Source organism: Salmo trutta, chromosome 1 (assembly GCF_901001165.1).
Source record: "Salmo trutta chromosome 1, fSalTru1.1, whole genome shotgun sequence".
NCBI classification, from domain to species: Eukaryota; Metazoa; Chordata; class Actinopteri; order Salmoniformes; family Salmonidae; genus Salmo; species Salmo trutta.
This window is the reverse complement of record NC_042957.1, coordinates 31580016-31598485: the sequence shown is the minus strand read 5'-3', so window position 1 is coordinate 31598485 and position 18470 is coordinate 31580016. Positions and strand designations below refer to the sequence as shown.

At 41.5% G+C, this 18470-nt stretch overlaps 1 protein-coding gene across 4 annotated transcripts in view; it reads left to right on the top strand.

The window, feature by feature from the left end:
- Positions 1–1111: 1111 nt before the first annotated feature.
- The window catches only part of LOC115194124 (tyrosine-protein kinase Fyn), a 64911-nt gene continuing 47552 nt past the window's right edge, over positions 1112–18470 (top strand). For 2 of the 4 annotated variants that reach the window (XM_029753539.1, XM_029753521.1), the window contains exons 1-2: positions 1112–1282; positions 17869–17945. The gene's annotated coding sequence lies outside the window, so the exon portion shown is untranslated. The remainder of the gene's footprint in view (positions 1283–17868; positions 17946–18470) is intronic. The other 2 variants (XM_029753550.1, XM_029753530.1) reach the window with 2 other exon arrangements.

The window sequence follows — 18470 nt, the reverse complement described above, 5'->3', positions numbered from 1 at the left end:
CAAGGGATAAAAAGGTTGCCACCGAGCATGGCAACGGAACATATAGAACGAACAACTGGGTCGTGTCCATAAATATAGAACCAATTGAACGAACGGCTGCATCTCTAGCAACCAAAAGATGAGAAAGTGTGAATTTGCTTATAAAAATGAAAATATCAACCAAATTATTATTTTCTATCGGTAAATTTGAGCCTAAGTATTTTTGTCTTTGGCAACTGTGGTACAGTTGCGTTTAGCGTTTATCCCTTAAATATACCATGGCTTTCAGCCAATCTGCATACAGGACCCAAACTACCTGGTTTATAATAAGGGATAAACAGGGGGGGCAGTTTGAGTGACGAAAACTGGTCATTGTTGTCTTTAAGCAACAGAGGGCGCCCCAACGCAATGGTTATCAGAGCGCGGTGTCAACGCGAGGAATAATTGACTGAATTCTAATAATCTTTGATTGAATCACACTGATGATGATGGTGAGGATGACGATGAGGAGGAGGACATTGCATTGTCCTACACTTTTTCCTGGTATTGAGCAGTTCTTTTGTATCTTCTCAACTCCAAAAGTATCTAACAGTTGGTATTCATGTAGGCCTATTGGCATGTTAATTGGCCACGCACTGTTCTAATTGAACAGCTTTCCATAAAAAAAAATCCATATTTTTTCATAGCCTAAATGTGAAGTAGGCATACGTCGTCCCTCCATCTTTTGATTAACATTCATTATAGGCAACCACGCCTTGTCCTAGTCTAGACCCCAAATGAATCTGATGTCATGGAAATACTTCTAATGCAATAGTATCTCAACCTCAACGCTCTCCACATAGGCCTAGCCTATTGACTTTATCAAACCTGGGGCGCGTCTAGTAGGTCACACATTTTGGAATGTTCAGATATCAATATGTTAAAGCAAACACGCCTCTCTGACATGTAGAACAAGGAATCACGGAGGCTCTATTTATGGCATTTCTATCTGCAACGTTCGAGCACGTTTGGAAACTGAACGTGGCCCTGTTTACAATCCCCTGTTCCTCACTAAAAGCATCCTCCCATTCTATTGGCTGGCGGTGTTGTCAATCACGCCACTGGTCCCGTTAGTTTAATTGTGGCCCTGCAAAGACAACGCCATCACACTCATCAGCTACAGCGAGGGAGTGGGGCAGCACGAAGATAGCGCTGGATTTCTGCAAGCTATTTGGCCATTATTTTCACAAAAACTATAAGCGTCTGTCTCATCTACAACTGCAATGGAATACATTCGTCCGGTTAATTAAACGCCTTCGAATCGGTAAGGAACAATTTATCCTTTACTATCCTGTTTCTGTTGAATCGCTCCCTATAGCTAACAGTGCGAAATGAATTACTTTGATTGTATCAATTGTAACAGCAAATGGGGTCAATTTAGTGTGTTCTTGTGGATAACGCATTTTGTCTCTTGTCTGTAGGCTGATGTTACAGATCAGATGTTTCCGAAATATATTTATAGGCTTTCGTTGCCATAATAAGAACGTGCAAATTGCATTGGCCAATCTCAAGTATCCTGCCCTCGATCCTTCGAACGCGTTGTGTGTATTCATTAGAAATCAAATCAATGTGCAGTGTCTGCAAAAACAGTCAACCTTCAGTGCCTTGTCGCATTGAGCCGCTTGGTGAATTTGTTTACCATACAGCACTAGTAGCCAAGTGATAACCATCTCTATCAACATTCTATCCAATTCATTCATAAAAGATGGCATCGCGATGAAGGAAATGTTGATTTCTTGATTGGTTTCTATTGGTTGACTAGTCTGTATATAGTGAAGCGCTATAGTCAACCAGTGAACAAGCTTGCCATCACTTGGTTGTGAAGACCGTCGTACTGTATGTTGCCAACTTGTATTCCTTCACATCTTTTACTATGTGTTCATCACAGCATTTGTTGATGACCCACTTTTTCCATTAAAATAATTTAGAAATATTTCAAGACTTGGATATGACTCATTCAGAATAACAATGCTATTTATCCATATTTCAAATAATCGTAATTACATGAAGTGGGTTGGATAATAACCTCATCATTGAATACTCCTGAGAATATGCAGTCTTTGAGAATATACCAACCCGTTGTTGTGAAATTGGTTGCCACTTTCCTTTGTTAGTTGGGGTCAATTGTGCTGGTTGATCTCCACATTCTTCTATCAATACAATACTAGACATCCTTCCTAAAATCAAGTCATGAATGCACTTATGCTATTTCCTCTATGCAGTACAGGTCCCAAACATAGTAACTGGTTGTTTATTACATAGCTGTGGCCTAGTTTACATAGGCCAATACATTTTCATTGTTTTGCATTATGCTTACTGTACCAAATGGGAGTACTGTTGTATTGTTAGTTTCTTATTCTTTAACTACTTGTCAACGAAGGTCAGATGCCATACCAAGCTATATTTGGTCCGTTTCCTTCATACCCTGTAGGAAGGTTTTGTCAAAGATAGGTTAAATACACTACATTACCAAAAATATGTGGCCACTTTCTTGTTGAACATCTCATTCCAAAATCATGGGCATTAATATGGAGTTGCCAGCCGCTTTGCTGCTATAACAGCCTCCACTCACCTGGGAAGGCTTTCCACGAGATGTTGGAACATTGCTGTGGGGACTTGCTTCCATTCAGCCACAAGAGCATTAGTGAGGTTCGGGCATTGATTTTGGGCAATTAAGCCTGGCTCGCAGTCGGCGTTCCAGTTCATCCCAAAGGTGTTCGATGGGGTTGAGGTCAGGGCTCTGTGCAGGCCAGGCAAATTCTTCCACACTGATGTTGACAAACCATTTCTGTATGGACCTCACTTTGTGCACAGGGGTATTGTCATGCTGAAACAGGAAAGGGCCTTCCGCAAACTGTTGCCACAAAGTTGGAAGCACAGAATCGTCTAGAATGTCATTGTATGCTGTAGAGTTCAGATTTCCCTTCACTGGAACCCGAACCATAAAAAACAGCTCCAGACCATTATTCCTTCTCCACCAAACTTTACAGTTGGTTATCCGGTACGGTAGTTGATGTCGGGACTATTGTATCTTGTCTCTCCATCATCTTAGTTGATGGAGAGACAAGTTGCTTAATTATTGGGCTACACATCACATATGCTGCTCTTCAGTATTGATGTGTATAACTCTCTCAAATTGATTTTTTATTTTTTATTTTTTACTAAAGCTAAGAATGTACAGACAACTTGCCTAGGCTTGTACTATTATCCCAACTTCCAGAGTTCCTGTATCTGTTGGTTTTTGACCATTGACTCGGGTTGGCACGGCAACTTGCTGACTAAACTTACTACAAGTCTTTTACAGAAAAGCTGCTTGTATTACAATTGCTGAACATAGGCCTATATTGTCAGCTTGATTTCAGGTGTCAGGCATGGATGCATAGTATAATTGTTTGGTGTGAAAAGCTGTCTGCAAGGTGCTCCTGCGTTTTTTTTTGGTTGCAGGATCCACAATGGTAACCTTGGAAACTACAGAAATCCCTGCTCATGTTGAAATATCATCTTACATAGAAGCCACACATACACCAACTCAACATGGTTCACAAGGTTACGTTCCATGGGCGGCGGCCCTCTTTTGCACATGTGGGTGCGCAGACTCGGGAGCATTTGAGGGCCCTCATGATGAGTTCAGATAATTTCGCGGCCCCCACCCCCATCAAATTTGCCCATCCCCGATGTACATGAATGAGGTTTGTTTTGTCTAATTTCAGCACAAGATTGAGCAAATATTCCCTCCTCTCTCTTCAATATTCCTTAATGATTTGAAAAAAGGTTTGGACTTTTCCATAATGCATTTTAGCCACTGTTGTCCTTGTAGAAATTTCAGCTTGGAAAGGGCAAGTGCATGCTGCTCTTGTCATAATGAACTTTCCTACAGAGGCGAGCTCTTTTGAGTAATTTAACCTGATAGTAATGAGGTATGCAGAGCCTTTTCCTCTGTGTAATTCACCATTTGGCACCTGGAGCCCAGTCAGTCTGCATACAGTGCAGTTTGTAAATCAGAGATACAGAACTGTGCACTTTCTCCCATTCACTCCCATTCTTCTGCTGGAGAGAGAGAGAGCTGCCAAACCACCATGATGCTGCTCACTGTTGATCCTGTGACAGCATGGCATGCTGCTACTCTCTGCTGTCGCACCACAGAGAGACAAAACTGCTCTGACCTGCTCATACAGTAAATCACGCTATACAGCCGCTTCTTTGGACTGGGTTTTTGTGCTTTTCAGGTGCTTTCATTTGAACTGGGATGCTTTGGTTCATATCTTGCCCAACATCACCACATTTGTTGGCTAAATCAATCCAGGTCTTTGTATTGTCATTTTGGCTGGATTTATGCTAGTTGGATGTGCGAAACACAACCCAACCACTTTGTGCTCCATTTTGACAATCTGGTTGGGGCCACTGTAGTCACAGTCTTCTGTGTGACATTCCCTGTCCCCTCACCCTCTCCTCTAATAGCAGAGGCCATTTTGAAAGGGCCATGACCAGGGGCCTGTGTTGTGTTCAGTGCTGATGTAATCACATAGCTGCTGTTCTGCTCTAAGCCCACGTTCGGTCAGATGTGGGGCTCACGCGTGGGTCGTCCCCCTAACCTCAGAGCTCAGTAGCCGCTCTGTGCTCAGCATCAGCCCAGTGCTCCGAAGGTCACACACACAACAACAATGATGCCATTTGTGTGACAAATCTAGTGTGGGGAGATGAAATCTGTCTCTGTGTTTTACAGTTTTTTTGTTCAGATTGTGTGGTTTACACTGACGTACTGATGGGCTAAAATTAACCGATTTTTACAGATGAGTAAATGTTTAACCATGGATGAATTCAGAGTATGACAGCTTCACTAGGGGTGAATGTTGACATCACGGGCGGCTGGTGGCGCCTTAATTGGGGAGGACAGGCTCATAGTAATCACTGGAACGAATCAATGGAATGGTATCGAACACATCAAACATTAGGAATGTGACCAAAATAGGTTTTTACCACCTGAGGAACATTGCCAAGTCACAGCCATTTCTCTGTCAGGCTGATACAGCGACTCATCCATGCTTTTATTACAAGCAGGCTTGACTACTGTAATGCTCTCCTGTCTGGTCTACCCAAGAAAGCCATTGGTCAACTGCAAAACATACAGAATGCTGCAGCGTGGGTACTGACCAAGACCAGACGGAGAGCACACATTACAGCGGTTTTAAGGTCTCTGTACTGGCTGCCTGTGAGTTTTATAATTCATTTTAAGATTCTTTTATTGGTTTTTACAGTGGCAAGAAAACGTATGTGAACCCTTTGGAATTATCTGGATTTCTGCATAAATTGGTCATAAAATTTGATCTGATCTTAATCTTAGTCACAACAGTAGACAAACACAGTCTGCTTAAACTAATGACACACAAACAATTATACGTTTATGTCTTTATTGAACACACCAGGTAAACATTCACAGTGTAGGGTGGAAAAAGTATGTGAACCGTTAAGATTTAATAACTGGTTGACCCTCCATTGGCAGCAATAAACTCAACCAAACGTTTTCTGTAGTTGCGGATCAGACCTGCACAGCGGTCAGGAGGAATTTTGGACCGTTCATCTTTACAAAACTGTTTCAGTGCAGCAATATTCTTAGGATGTCTGGTGTGAACCGCTCTCGAGGTCATGCCAGAGCATTTTAAATCGGGTTGAGGTCAGGACTCTGACTGGGCCACTCCAGAAGGCGTATTTTCTTCTGTTGAAGCCATTCTGTTGTTGATTTACTTCTGTGTTTTGGGTCGTTGTCCTGTTACATCACCCAACGTCTGTTCAGCTTCAATTGTCGATGATAGCAAGCTGTCTAAGCCCTGAGGCAGCAAAGCAGCCCCAAACCATGATGCTCCCTCCACCATACCTTACAGTTGGGATGAGGTTTTGATGTTGGTGTGCTGGGCCTTTTTTTCTCCACACATAGTGTTGTGTGTTCCTTCCAAACAGCTCAACTTTAGTTTAATCTGTCCACATAATATTTTGCCAGAAGCTCTGTGGAACATCCAGGTGCTCTTTTGCGAACTTCAGACGTGCAGCAATGTTTTTTTGGACAGCAGTGGCTTCTTCCATGGTGTCCTCCCATGAACACCATTCTTGTTTAATGTTTTACATATCGTAAACTAGTCATCAGAGATGTTAGCATGTTCCAGAGATTTCTGTAAATCTTTAGCTGACACTCTAGGTAGGATACTTCTTAACCTCATTGAGCATTCTGCACTGTGCTCTTGCAGTCATTTTTGCAGGACGGCCACTCCTAGGGAGAGTAGCAACAGTGCTGAACTTTCTACATTTATAGACAATGTCTTACCGTGGACTGATGAACGTCAAGGCTTTTAGAGATACTTTTGTAACCCTTTTCAGCTTTATGCAAGTCAACAATTCTTAATCTTAGGTCTTCTGAGATCTCTTTTGTTCGAGGCATGGTTCACATCAGGCAATGCCTCTTGTGAATAGCAATACTCAAATTTTGAACGTGTTTTTTATAGGGCAGGGCAGCTATAACCAACATCTCCAATCTCGTCTCATATGTTGGACTCCAGGTTAGCTGACTCCTGACTCCAATTAGCTTTTGGAGAAGTCATTAGCCTCGAGGTTCACATACTTTTCCCAACCTACGCTGTGAATGTTTAAATTATGTATTCAATATAGACAAGAAAAAAACAATAATTTGTGTGTAATTAGTTTAAGCACACTATGTTTGTCTATTGTTGTGACTAAGATGAAGATCAGATCAAATTTTATGACTAATTTATGCAGAAATCCAGGTAATTTCAAAGAGTTCACATACTTTTTCTTTCCACTGTAAGTCAATCCACATTTGTGCACTCCAATACATGTCAGACATGTTTTTAAGTTATGTACCCAGTAGGTCCCTCAGGTCCTCTGGCACTGGCCTTTTAACAATCCCAAAGCCTAGGACCAAGAGGCATGGAGAGGCAGCCATTAGTTACTATGCCCCAAGCCTCTGGAATAGCCGTCCAGAAAACCCGAAACTGTGGACATATTTAAGAGATATTAAAACATCTTTTTAGCTTTGCTTTTCTTTCGTTTTTTATCTTGTTTGTTATGTAGTAAATATTTCAGCTTTTTTTCGTTTTTTATTCGTTTTTTCCTGTAAAGCACATTCCGTTGCATTCCACTTCTGAAATGTGCTGTATAAATAAAGCTTGATTTAATACCATTCCATTTACTCCATTCCAGACTTCATTATGAGCTGTCCTCCCCTCAGCAGCCTCCTGTGGTTGACATGTCAAGCTAGGAGATCATATAATCATATGATATCAGATATATATCATATATATCATATGATATCATATCCTCCACGTGAATCCCCAGAAGCATCTTTGTGTCATTTCTGCTTTTGCATTTTTACTTTAGTGATATGAAAGGCCGGTGTGTTCACTTCTTTACAGCTCGTAGACTCCACCCCAAAACGAAACATGGTGGAAAGAATATGACTGAAACCCAAGCATGTGCCGCTGGGTCATTGTTGCACTAACATCATCGGATTAAATGATGTGCGCAACTGATATGCTTGCATGAAAGCCTGTCAAAACAGGGTTGGCTCAGGCCTCATGGAGATGGCCATTTTGGGAATATTCCTTCAAGGCGGAATTCAATTAGCTGGACTGTTTGTCTAACAAGTCCCATTATGAAAATGTGGCACCAGACATTTGACCGGCAGCATTTTAATTTACCAGACATTTTGAGAAATTTACCGGACCCATATGCATTGGGTACATAACCTGATTAGGGAGTCCACACACGCTGCTCAGAATGACAGAAATCACATTCAGATGATGGTAATTAATCAACATACAAGTCGAGGATGCAATGACGTGTGTCCTTACCGTGCACTTTGAAGATGTTATAATAACTATCCGCATTTGCTTTTCTCCACCAACAAGGTGAGTAATGAACAGTAGTCTATGTATAGGCAGCACGTGAGTTTCAAGTTTGGGGAAGCAAAAAAATGTATACAAAAATGCACCTTTACAATAAAGCATTCCATGCATCATCGCATTTGCAGACTTATGTAATGTGATGAGTAGATTGGATAGTCATAATTTAGGCTAATAATATAACTCAATCACTGTTCGCAAAAAATACCGTTCTGGCTGAGCACACAGCGAAGAGACCTGGGTTATAGGCAATATCAGATACTTTTATTCTTTCTTTGCATGGGGAAAAAACACACTTCATGCAATTTTACTACATTTTATATGACTGGAGACATTTTAGCAGAATATTTTTTAATACTACAAATTACAGGGTAGCCTACTCTGCTGACACTGACAAACAGATCAATAAAAACAACATTGTCCATTTATCATTTTGTCAATTTAATTCAATTTACTTAGGGAAAGCTTAGTTTCCCCTACCTAGCCTTATGGACGCGCCACCTATGAGAATCTACTATCCCCCATAAAGTGTTATACTCTCTATTCTATTGGTCAGCTTGTCGAGAAAGAAATTGCCCAAACAGACTCTGGGACAGTTGTGGGACAATAGATCTCAAATTCATACAACCAGTAGGCCAAGGATACATTTAAAAAAAAAAGTTTAAAAGCTTAAAATGTTGATCAGCTATTATTTCTAAACATTATTAGCGCAGCAATGGGCACAAGGCTGTAGGCTACGTGCGAATTTGAATACCGGACAATGAAAGACAGTTGAAAACCAATAGAAGATGGTTTCCATGGCATATGAAAGTCTTTAATACAATAATATCCTCCACAGATATGGTCGGATTTTGTATAAGCTACTATGAAGCAAGGTAAAACATGCCTCATAATATGTAGTAAAACATTCAGGTTTCAAATAATTAAGTAGCTACACTGTACAAAAATATAAAACACAACATGTAATGTTATGGTTTCATGAGCTGAAATAAAAGATCCCAGAAATGTTCCAAATGCACAAAAATATTGTGCACAAATTTGTTTACATCCCTGTTAGTGAAAATGTTTCCTTTGCCAAGATAATCCATCCACCTGACAGGTGTGGCATATCAACAAGCTGATTAAACATGATCATTACACAGATGCACCTGAGGACAGAAAAGGCCACTCTAAAATGTGCAGTTTTGTCACATAACACAATGCCACAGATGTCTCAAGTTTTAAAGGATGCGTGCAATTGGCTTGCTGACTGCAGGAATGTCCTCCAGAGCTTGCCAGATAATTTGATGTTAATTTCTCTACCTTAAGCCGTCTTCAATGTCATTTTTGAGAATTTGACAGACAACGTATGGCGTCGTGTGGGCGTGAGCGGTTTGGTGATGTCATCATTGTGAACAAAGTGCTCCATAATGGCGGTGGGGTTATGGTAGGGGCAGGCAAAAGCTATGGACAACGAACACAATTGCATTTTATAGATGGCAATTTGAATGCACAGAGATACCGTGGTGAGATCCTAAGGCCCATTGTCGTGCCAAAAATCTGTCACCATCCCCTCATGTTTCAGCATAATGCACAGCCCCATGTTGCAAGGATCTGTACACAATTCCTGGAAGTATCAGGACTCAGGATAAGACTCAGATGCAGAGAGTTCGAATCACAGATGTTTATCAAACAGGGGGCAGGCAAACGACAGGTCAAGGGCAGGCAGAGGTCAGTAATCCAGGGCAGTGTCAGAAGGGTACCGAACGGCAGACAGGCTCAGGGCAGGCAGAATGGTCAAAACCGGGAGGACTAGAAAACAGCAACTATAGCAACTCGAAAACGGGAAAACACACTGGTAGGACTAGATGGGACAAGACGAACTGGCAACAGACAAACAGAAAACGCAGGTATAAATACACAGGAGATAATGGGGACAAATGGGAGACACCTGGTGGGGGTGGAGATGAGCACAAGACAGGTGAAACAGATCAGGGTGTGACAGGAAGCTGAACATTTCCCAGTTCTTCCATGGCCTGCATACTCACTAGACATTTTACCCATGTTTGGGATGCTCTGGATCGACGTGTACGACAGTGTGTTCCAGTCCTCGACAATATCCAGCAACTTCACACAGCCATTGAAGAGGAGTGGGGCAACATTCCACAGGACACAATCAACAGCCTTATCAACTCTATGCGAAGGAGATGTGTCACGCTGCGTGAGGCAAATGGTGGTCACACTATTTACTGACTGGTTTTCTGATCCACGCCCGTACCTTTTTTTTGACCAACAGATGCATATCTGTATTCCCAGTCATGTAAAATCCATAGATTAGGGCCTAATTAATTTATTTCAATTGACTGATTTCCTTATATGAACTGTAACTCAGTAAAATCTTTTGAAATTGTTGCGTTTATATTTTTGGTCATATGTTTTCAAAATGGATGCTGCCTCCAGCTCATTGCAAAGTGGTGTGTGAGGCGCTGAGGAAGTCTGCCTTACGTTGCCTATGCATTTGAATGGCGAATGGGAAACGCGCTTCAATTACCAGTTGAGAAATAAAAATAGTAGCTTATTTTAATCGTGGCCCAAAAACTATTTTTAACACACGATTGCATTTACAGTAGAATTGTTGCGTAATGATTGAGCGGATGACAGCGTTTTTAGAAGCCCAAAGGCTCTGTACTGTGCGCTTGTGATAAATAAGTTACATAACGAATATATACACCCGGCAATTTAATTCCACTAAATTATGCAACCCATAGACCGATAAGCATGACAGGTCAAATGTATTTCCATCAACTGGTATTTCCATTAATGAATAGGCTAAAAAGCATTATTTTGCAATCAGATTTTTTTTCTTCTCCCGGACATCTGATTTATTTTTTAAATATATTTTTTGGCCAAAAGCTGATTATTACTGGCTAATGGAAACCCTGGTGTGTGTGTGTGTGTGTGTGTGTGTGTGTGTGTGTGTGTGTGTGTGTGCGTGTGCGTGTGGTTTTGTTGCGTGGGGAAGGAAGCTAGTGATTTCTTGGTACTGAAAGATGTTTACAGTGAAGGCAGAAATAGCCTATACACTGGTTTGGTGTCACTAAGTGGTAACTGACTATACAGATATCATTCAAGGAAATGTACTGGGTTTTTTTCAATTGAAATTGGTTTGAGAGCATTAGCGCAGCGCCAGGGCTTCCCCTAATAGTGTCCCGAACTGTTTCTATTTTAGTCTCGCTCTCTCTCTCATATTTAATCTCTCAAACTCCAATGTACTGTACCTTTCATCTTCAATAAAGGTCTGTATTCAGGAGTCTTGCAGTCCTAATGGCGCTCTTATGTGCAAACTGGCAAGACTATATTTAAGATTATATTGCTAAATAAGTACATGGATTCTACCAACCACCAACCTAAATGTTCTTACCACTGCACAAGTACTGAGGCAGCAATGATAGGTTCTCATAGCAGGTTTCCGCCATATGCTGCTGTCTGAACAACAAATCTCCATCACTTCCTCGTGGGGCTATACACATAGCTGGGAGAGCACACATATTATTTCCTGTGGAAAATGAAGAGAAAATGAAAACCGAGGGTTTTCCCTTTATTACTTTATGAATCAATGTTAGACTTCATATTGCCTTGTGTTGGATTGTATATAGGGAATGCTTCGTCCTTTGTTGAATGGCAGGACGATTTCTCTCTCCTAAGTATTTTGCATATGAAATGATATCAATATAACATATTGTGGGTGGTAAGATTGTGTGCCTGTGTATGTTGTGATATGTATGACTCGGACATGTAACTTCATGAAATAGGCTTTCAATTGTAAACATTTGAGTCGTATGCTCTCGTAGTATGCTGCGACCTGTATGCTCTCGTTGGCTGGCCCTCGCTTCATATTCATCGCCAAACCCACTGGCTCCAGGTCATCTATAAGTCTTTGCTAGGTAAAGCCCCACCCGTAGCACACGTTCCAGCAGGTATATTTCACTGTTCCTCCCCAAAGCTAACATCTCCTTTGGCCGCCTTTTCTTCCAGTTCTCTGCTGCCAATGACTGGAACTAATTACAAAAATCACTAAAGCTGGAGACTTATATCTCCCTCACTAACTTTAATCATCAGCTGTCAGAGCAGCTTACCGATCACTGCACCTGTACACAGCCCATCTGTAAATAGCCCACCCAACTACCTCATCCCCATATTGTTATTTATTCTTGCTCTTTTGCACTCCAGTATCTCTACTTGCACACCATCATCTGCACATCTATCACTCCAGTGTTAATGCTAAATTGCAATTATTTCGCCACTATGGCCTATTTATTGCCATTCCTCCCTAATCTTACTACATTTGCACACAGTGTATATAGATTTTTCAATTGTGTTATTGACTGTACGTTTGTTTATCCCATGTGTAATAACTCTGTGTTGTTGTTTTTGTCGCACTGCTTTGCTTTTTCTTGGCCAGGTCGCAGTTGTAAATGAGAACTTGTTCTCAACTGGCCTACCTGGTTAAATAAAGGTGAAATTAAAAAAATACATAAAAAAGCGTCATTTTCCCCCCGCCATAATAAAGTATGAATCATGAGGGTGGTGCTCTCTCCATTGAACAAGAGAATGAAAAGAGAATACAGTACAGTATGTTTGGTCATTTATTAATGATGATATGCTGCCCTGATGTCTGCATTTTCAGGGGAAACAAAAGTATGCCGTGTGTCTGTGGACCAGGAAGTTTTTTCGAATGAATATTTAATTCATCCTATGAATGTGCTAGCTGTGTTTAATGTCATAGACATGGGCCGTTCCATGTCATTTCAGTAAGCCATGACACCGGCCATCTCAGATTGTTATGAAATCGTTTCTGTAGTTAGAAACCGATTAGATAAGCATTCCAGAAACATTATTTTGTTGAAATATTTTTTATCTCTGAGAAATTAAGCTAATTGATTGCACCCAAATAGGCCATTTTAAATTGATATGATTCATATAATATTCAATAATTATAGTACCTTACATCCTATTTGGACCAAACTTTTTTTCTAACAATGAAAACGACATGAGGAATCCAATGAAGTGGCCTAAAGCCATCCACGGACCCCCACACCCCATGCCAATCCCACGCCAATAACGGGTATAAAGTAGCAGTTCTCTATGTTTGACAAGTAGTATGGAGCTGCAGCTATGAGTATTGTTTCTTCATCTTATGTTATGTGTTCTCAGTGAATTTTTGTTTTTGTCTGTTCAGAGAAGTTAGTTATTGAAGTTACACAACGAATATATAAACCTGGCAATTTAATTCCACAGAATTATGCAACCCGTAGACCAGTAAGCATGACCGGTCAAATGTATTTCCATCATCTGGTATTTCCATCAATGAATAGCCTATCCTACATCTTGATATTACCAGGCTCTGACCACTAGATGGTGCTGTTCCTGCTATTAGGGTATTATTTTATAAAGAACCCCCCCACCCCATTGTTAAAGGGATAGTTCACCCAAATTACAAAATTACATATTGGTTTTCTTACCCTGTAAGCAGTCTGTGACAAGCTACGACAGTAACCCAGGCTTTGGTTTTGTTTACCTGGCCACTGTTTCAAATGCTAACTCTTTAGCATTAGTGGCACAAATCCAATAAAATATAAGCATTTTCACACTTCATATCCAAATCCTCTAGAAGTAACATAATTGAGATACACAATACATTTTTAGATACTTTAGGATGAATTGGACATGAAAATGTGAAAATGCTAATATAGGTACCATTGACTTGCATTGGATTTGTGACACATTTGAAACAGTTAAACATTGTCTGAGTGGTGCCTGTCTGGCCTCCATACTTTACTGTACTACTGTATAGTGAGATACACCTGTACAGTAGAACTGTACAACAGGTAGCAGTTAAACTGTCTCTGGGGAGGGCCTGTCTGCCCTCCATGCTCCCCGCTCCTCTCTGTTGCCTCTCTGCAGTGTCATTTCTCTGCAATGCTGATGCAGCTGCTGCTGGCTGGGGGGCTGACAAAGGAGACGATTGCTCATCCTGGCATCACCCCGGCCTCCTGGCTGGAGCACCAGGCCTAGGCCCTCATTATGCCCCATTTAAATTCCCCCTCATTGCCAGAGGATAAAGCAATATTGACAGAAGTATAGAGCTTTACCTCGAGGAAGCTCAGTAAACGTCAAAGGGGCCTTAAGCCATTGTTAATGTTAATTTCTTTCTCTTTAATTACTGTACTGGGAGAGCAGCAACAGAGCTGGATGTAATATGGGTTTATTTTTAAAAAAAACACTTCCTCTGCAAGTCATTTTGAAGGAATTTCATTATCTCATAATTATGTTGCATATTCAGTGGTGACAATTACAAACCTGGCCCTTTATTGCAAATTTCCCCAACGCTAGGTTAATGTGAGGTCTCATTGGGGTATAGGCTACAGTGAGTCGTCATCCACAATGTCATTAAACTCTAGCCTTTCATTCATTGTAATCCATTGTCTCCACTATATCTGTATAAACACTCTACATTCCAGGGTACTTCTTTATTTTTTACAATTTTCTACATTGTAGAATAATAGTGAAGACATCAAAACTATGAAACAACACATATAGAATCATGTAGTAACCAAAAAAGTGTTAAACAAATCAAAATATATTTTATATTTGAGGTTCTTCAAAGTAGCCACCCTTTGCCTTGATGACAGCTTTGCGCACTCTTGGCATTCTCTCAACCAGCTTCATGAGGTAGTCACCTGGAATGCATTTCAATTAACAGGTGTGCCTTCTTAAGTTAATTTGTGGAATTTCTTTCCTTCTTAATGGGTTTGAGCCAATCAGTTGTGTTGTGACAAGGTAGGGTTGTTATACAGAAGATAGTCCTATTTGGTAAAAGACCAAGTCCATATTATGGCAAGAACAGCTCAAATAAGCAAAGAGAAACGACAGTCTATTGTTACTTTACGACATGAAGGTCAGTCAATCGGGAAAATTTCAAGAACTTTGAAGGTTTCTTCAAGTGCAGTCGCAAAAAAACATTAAGCGCTATAATGAAACTTGCTCTCATGAGGACCGCCACAGGAAAGGAAAACCCAGAGTTACCTCTGCTAAAGAAGTTCATTAGAGTTACCAGCCTCAGAAATCAGCAATTAACTGCATCTCAGATTGTGGCCCAAGTAAATGCTTCACAGAATTCAAGTAACAGACACATCTCAACATCAACTGCTACTACAGCATTCTGCAGCGATACGCCATCCCATCTGGTTTGGGCTTAGTGGGACTGTCATTTGCTTTTCAACAGAACAATTCCCCCAAACACATCTCCAGGCTGTGTAAGGGCTATTTGACCAAGACGGAGAGTGATGGAGTGCTGCATTAGATGACCTGGCCTCCACAATCACCGACCTCAACCCAATCGAGATGGTTTGGGATGAGTTGGACCGCAGAGTGAAGGAAGAGCAGCCAACAAGTGCTCAGCATGTGGGAACTCCTTCAGGACTGTTGGAAAAGCATTCCAGGTGAAGCTGGTTGAGAGAATGCCAAGAGTGTGCAACGCTGTCATCAAGGTAAAGGTTGGCTGCTTTGAAGAATCTTAAACAAATCAAAAATCTATTTCATATTTAACAATTTCTTTGGTTACTACATGATTCCATTTGTGTTATTTCACAGTTTTGATGACTTCACTATTATTCTACAATGTAGAAAATAATAAAAAATAAAGAAAAACCCTTGAATGAGTAGGTGTGTCGAAACTTTTGACTGGTACTGTATAGTGCACTACTTTTGACCAGGTGCCATAGGGCTCTGATCACAAGTAGTGCACTATATAAGGAATAGACGCAGCCAGAGAGCCTCCATTTGAAGGCTGTCTGCTCACATCCATTCCTGACCTGTCAATCAAAGTCCACATCTGTCAAAGGACATACTGTAGATTCAGCTTCCATTGAAATGGCAAAGGGACTAGTTCCTTGCCTTTAGAGGTAAGCCATGGAATGAACTTGGTGTGCATTATACGAGAGTATAAATGTAGGAGTCTGAGATTGGGGCTGGGCTGTGGCTACTCTCTCTCAGGCTGTATATGACGTGCCCCGGCTTAGTACCTACCCAGCAGGCTGTGAATGGAGAGCTCCTCCCCCTCTGCAGAGCCACTGTATCAGCCGTAGCGTTTGTCCTCTGCTCTCCACTCAGTAAAGAGCAACAGTAAGAATGACTGAGCTCGTTGTGCCCGGCCAGTCATGTGATCTGTGTGTGGCTGAATGCTCTCCCCCGCAGGCCTCAGCCCCATTATGTTCGATAGAGAGAGAGAGCACGCATGTGGACGACAAATCCCGTTCCACTTCCACACATAGGGCACTGCCAGTGTATTTTTGGGACTCCCAATGTTTCATCCACATATACGCCCAAAATATGATAGCTCAGCAAACCCTCAATAATGGTGTCTGGCAGAGCAGAATGCTACTGAATGAGGTTACTTGCTTTTTTTGTCCCTTTATCTCCAAATGAGACATTTTAAATGTTTGCAGGGTTTTGACAAATTGATATCCTTTTACATTTGCATGCCATTTTATCCGTTATGTTGAATTACCAGCCTTTTGAATAGCTATCTCAGCCATCCGTCTGTGATATCTACAGTACAATGGTATGGCTCCAATATGTGACGTCATGACCATCCCAGAACAACAGTATGGGTCAATGGGTCAAGGAAAGTCTGAAGGAGGAGTGAGAATGTCAAACATGATCATTGCCTGTCTCTACTAGCCCGTTCTCTGTTCTCTGCCAGCAAGGTCTGTCTGTCTGACCAAGCCACCGTCAGACAGAGGTAATTAACTACTGAAGCCAGTTAATACAGTCAAAACAGGCAGAATATTTAGACTATATACAAACTGGAGAATTACACACAACCAAACCATGGAGACGAAATAATATCTCACGTTTATTCTCATCCCCGTTACAACAAAGTCACAAACCGTTAACAGATTCAGATAAAAGCAGATGCATCATAACAGTGCTCTGCTTAGAAGTCAAGTTTGTGTGTTTTTATAAGTTATCATTGCTGTTGTAGATGAAGTGCGTTTAGTCAATTGACCATGTAGCTAAAGCCTGTCCCTATGGGCATAATGACGCCCCTGTTGAAACATTAGTGTTTCAAACTGCTGGCAGGGCGTGGTGCATTTTGTTGCTCGCTGTTTCAAGTGGAGATTGATTGATGTGCAAGTACATTGGCTGCTCTCCTTTATGTGTGAATGTATTTGGGGGTAGTAGATGCTCGGTTAATATTGGGCAAAAAAAAAGTGATGGTTCTTCAGATCTTGCCATCTCAGTTTTAATGAATTTATGTCTGCTTTTTCGTGCTTTGATCAGTTACTGCTGTGATTTCTACTGGAAGGCTGAAGTGGCCTCTGTCTGTTATGAAGCCAATATAAGGTTTCCTAGATACTCAAGTTGGCATAAGTTACTCAATAAATGGGTTGTTAATTGCTTAAATCACGCCTTGCCTCACGCATATCATCTGTGGTAATTCCAAGTATCAAAGCTTGGTAACACCTGTTTGAGGCTCTTGATTGAAGGATACTTGATGAAAGCCACTCTCGTTCAGGCAGTACTCTTTCAGCTCAGAACATTTGAATGAATTAAGCCCCCCCCCCCCCCCCCCCAAAATCCACGTACCTGCTACAGGAAATGCCGGAGAGAAAAGAGGCCATCATACAGACAGGGTTTTTGATTAAGCTACCTCCTAGAGTGTGTTCTGCACTTCAACCTGTTGCTTACCAATGGGCAGATCTTGAGGTCACTGTCCAACAGAGCGCAGCTTGTCACTACCATTAGCTCTGAGGGCCGGGGCCGGGGCCGGGGCCGGGGCAGAAATAAACATTTTGAGTGAAGGATACAGTAAAGGACATTGGCTGACGCACACCGTTGATTGTCATGTCATTGAATGCGATAGATGAATAATTGAATGTATTTCTCTCCCCCGCAGGGCCTCTGTTTTTTTTGTTTTTGCGCTGCACAAAGCAATGTGGAGTAAATAAATATCCTGATACGCTGAAACCAGAGGTACGTACACGCACGCTGTCACAGCAATTACTGCTCTCAAACCAGCCAGGCTCTCTCTCTCACACACACACACACACACACACACACACACACACACACACACACACAAACACAAACACAAACACACACACACACACACCAGCTGGCAACCGCTGTTCTGGAGTTTGTGCTATAAGGCTGTCCACAGCTACACTGTCTGTCTTTGTCAACCTCTACAAGTAGGTTGTTATACACAGCACTCATAGCAAATGTGTCTTCTAGCTTGGCAGCGGGGCTGTGGTTTTCCTAGTGTACCTCAAATCCCATGTGACCAGGTCAGCAAGGAGATATTCAGTAGTATCCCCATTTATTTCAGAGTCTCACATTGTCTAGGACCTGTAGGGTAAAAAAAAAGGCATAAGGATGTTTTGGCTTGACTTTATGTGACCTGACTCCAATGGGATTCCAGCGGGCTGTGCTCTCTCTCGCTTTCTGTCTCTCTCTTTCTCTCTCCCTGACTGTCTGTCTGTCTCTTACTCTGTCCAT